This window comes from Triticum aestivum, chromosome 1B (genome assembly GCF_018294505.1).
Source record: "Triticum aestivum cultivar Chinese Spring chromosome 1B, IWGSC CS RefSeq v2.1, whole genome shotgun sequence".
Lineage (NCBI taxonomy): Eukaryota > Viridiplantae > Streptophyta > Magnoliopsida > Poales > Poaceae > Triticum > Triticum aestivum.
Window position 1 is genome coordinate 64,821,802 of NC_057795.1, and position 3,847 is coordinate 64,825,648.

The following is a 3,847-nucleotide window of genomic DNA, read 5'->3' on the forward strand; positions in this document are numbered from 1 at the left end:
TTGTATTCTTCAAACTCGACCGCTGTCACCTGGGAATCAGCAATCTTTGAGCCCTTCTGAAAGCACTCTTCTGCCTTTTTCCGATCACCGGTGACAGTGATCACTCCTTTGGGGCCGGGCATCTTCAATTTGAGGTACACGTAACATGGTCGAGCCATGAACCGTGCATAAGCTGGTCTCCCCAAAATGGCATGATATGCACTCTGAAAATCCACGACCTCAAACGTCAACTTCTCTTTGCTAAAATGTTTCGAATCACCAAACACCACGTCCAGAGCTATTTGGCCGAGTGACTCGGCTTTCTTCCCTGGTATAACTCCATGAAAGCTCATGTTACTGGTGCTCAGTCGGGACATCGGAATGCCCATTCCTTTCAGTGTGTCTGCATACAACAAATTCAGCCCGCTACCACCGTCCATCAGCACTTTTGTCAGTCGAGTGCCTTCGACAACTGGATCGACCACCAAAGCTTGCCTCCCAGGGGTGGCAATATGAGTCGGGTGATCAGATTGGTCGAATGTGATGGGTGTTTGGGACCATCTCAGATAATTTGCTTTTGCTGGGGTAACCATGTTCACCTCGCGGTTAATGACTTTCAATCGACTCTTGCTTTCCACATCTGCAAAGATCATCAGAGTGGAGTTGACTTGCGGATATCCTTCCTCACTGTCCTCCTTGTCTTCGGCCTTGTCCGACTCCTTTTCCTTGTCTTTAGACTGTTTTCCTTGAAACTGCTGGATCAGGAGTCGACATTGGCGAGTGGTATGCTTTGGGTAAATGATATTCCCCTCTTCGTCTTTCTTCGTGTGGATGTGACACGGCATATCCATCACGTCGTTCCCTTCTTTATCCTTTACCTTCTTAGGGTTCCAGGATCCTTTTGGTTTCCCTTTAAACTTTCCATGAGTCATGGCCAGAGCCTCTCCAGGAGCTGCCGGTTCAGCCTTCCGCTTCTGTTTCCGACTGGTGTTTCCCTTCTCCGACTGGCTCGGCTTGTGCTTGCCGCTTCGGAGTCGGTCTTCTTCTTCGCCGTTGGCGTACTTGGTAGCAATTTCCATCATCCGACTCAAGGTCATGTCTCCGGTTCGACCAAATTTCAAACTCAATTCTCTGTTCTTGACACCATCCTTGAAGGCGCAGACTGCCTGATGATCAGACACATTCTCCACAGTATGGTGCAAAGTGATCCATCTCTGAATATACTCCCTGAGAGTCTCATTGGTCTTCTGTACGCAGACTTGCAGCTCCGTCAATCCAGCCGGTCGCTTGCAAGTTCCTTCAAACGTTCTGACGAACACTCGGGACAGATCTTCCCAAGTGTAAATGCTGCTAGGAGGTAACTGATTCAACCACGCTCTGGCAGAACCTTCCAACATGAGGGGCAAATGCTTCATGGCCACCTCGTCATTCCCACCACCAATCTGAACCGCCACTCGGTAGTCCTCAAGCCAAGTTTCAGGCTTAGACTCACCGGTGAACTTGCTGACTCCTGTTGCCAACCTGAAATTGGGAGGAATCACTGCGGCTTTGATAGCTCTGCTGAAACATTCCGGACCAGAAACGTGCACTCGACTGCTCGTGGGCGCATCTCTGTCGAGTCCACCTCGATGGGCTCTGTTCCGGTCGACTAAGCCTTGCACGATAATGGATCGCGCGTCGAAGCCTGGTTCTCTGGGGTCGACTGGAACTCTTCGCCCCGCACTGAGCTGACGTCTGTCATCTTGCTGCCGAGGAGCGTAAGACCCACCCCTCGGAGGGGAAGTGGGCACTCGACGCCTATCATCTCGGTCGTGTCGGTCTCCATATTGGTCTCGCCGATTCTCGCGCCCTTCACGCCGCGGAGGCGATCTGGGACTGTGAGCCGACTGAACCGTATTCGCAGCGACGGATCGACTGTGAATTCTGTTGCGCGACTGCGACACGGCTGAATTCTGATCTCCTGCTGCCCGGAGCAGATCCCTGATCTGCATCAAGCCTCTGCCAGCTTCCGACTGAGAGGGCTGGATGGACTCTGCTATACGGGTCGCAGCTGCTAAATTCTGGATTGGGGTTTGATATACCTGAGTCGGCGGGAAGAGTTGACGTCGATTGGCGTCGGGAACTTGTTGCCGCGCGTGCTCGTCGAGTGCTCGCTGAAGATTCTCTAGGCGAGCGCGTTCGGCCAAATTGGCCAAACGTGCCTCCTCCAAGGCGCGAGCCTCAGGGGTTTCTCCTGCGATGGGAGTATGCAGGGCATCCATGTTCCTGCGGCGAAGTTCCTCTCTTTGCAGAGAGTCGAGTGGCTCGGGCTGGTACTCTTCGTGGTCTCGTGCGGGGTCGCCTCCGTCGCCTGCCCCACCATCACGGGTGAAGCTAGGGGGGCTGCGAGGCCCGTCGACCACCAGGATTTCCGCCGCTGGATCACTGCTATCGCATTCGGATGCAGTCTCTACGGAGCCAGTCGACAGATCGAACAGGCCGTAGAGAGATTTGTCGGGCTCGATTGCCGCAACTTGGGTGGTGGCCGTCTGGCGAGCCACCGCGTGTCTCACCCACCGCTGAAGCCTCGATCGACCCGAGCGCTTGCGCTGGCGGGAGACCGGGAGGGTGGTCGATAGGGGAGTCGACCGATATGGGGTCGACGGTTGCCGCAGCAGAACGCCGCGGACACATGCGCGAAAATGCATCACACCGCGGACGGGGAGCGCATCGACGTCGAGTGGAGCCTCCTGGAGCCAGGCGGAGTCGTCGGCGACGAAGGTAAGAGCACCGAGACGAATCTCTCGACCCTCGACCAAAACTCCAACAACTACCATGATGAAAGTACTCGGAATAATCGCAACTTCTCCACAAAATCGCTAAAACACCTGCCCCACGGTGGGCGCCAACTGTCGTGGATCTAAGTCTGACAGTAGAGTGGGGGTAGGTATGGAGAGGCAAGGTCCTAGCTATGGAGAGGTTGTAAACACAAGAGATGTACGAGTTCAGGCCCTTCTCGGAGGAAGTAAAAGCCCTACGTCTCGGAGCCCAAAGGCGGTCGAGTGGATTATGTGTATATGGATTACAGGGTGCCGAACCCTTCTGCCTGTGGAGGGGGGTGGCTTATATAGAGTGCGCCAGGACCCCAGCCAACCCACGTACTGAAGGGTTTAAGGTACATTAAGTCCGGGGCGTTACTGGTAACGCCCCACATAAAGTGTCTTTACTATCATAAAGTCTACTTAATTACAGACCGTTGCAGTGCAGAGTGCCTGTTGACCTTCTGTTGGTCGAGTGAGTCTTCGTGGTCGAGTCCTTCAAGTCAGTCGAGTGAGTCCCTCGTAGGTCGACTGGAAGGTGATCTCTTCTAAGGGTGTCCTTGGGCAGGGTACTTAGATCAGGTCTGTGACCCTACCCTAGGTACATGACTCCATCACCCGCCTCTCCCATAAATAAAAAAATCCGTGAATAAAAAAACATCATGTTCTATGAACAAAAAAACATCATATTTCATCCACATCCGTGCATACATCATATATGTGATCATCTATGAAACAACATCATATTCTATAAAAAATCATTACATATATATATATATATATGAACAAAAACAATTATGATAACAAGCATATATATCAGCATATATATAAAAAACAAGCATATATATGAAAAAAACAAGCATATATATGAAAAAAAATGCTAGGGAGGGCGCCGGACGGACCAAGGTGAGGATGACCGCGGGGTCGGCGGCGAGGATGGCGACAGGGCAGTGGGCCGGCACGCGCTCGGGGTAGGGGGGCGGCGACGTCGACGAAGGGCGAGGCAGGGCGACGGCGACGACGTACGGGGGCGGACCGGGGCGGCGCGCGTCAGGGCAGGGGCGCGGGTG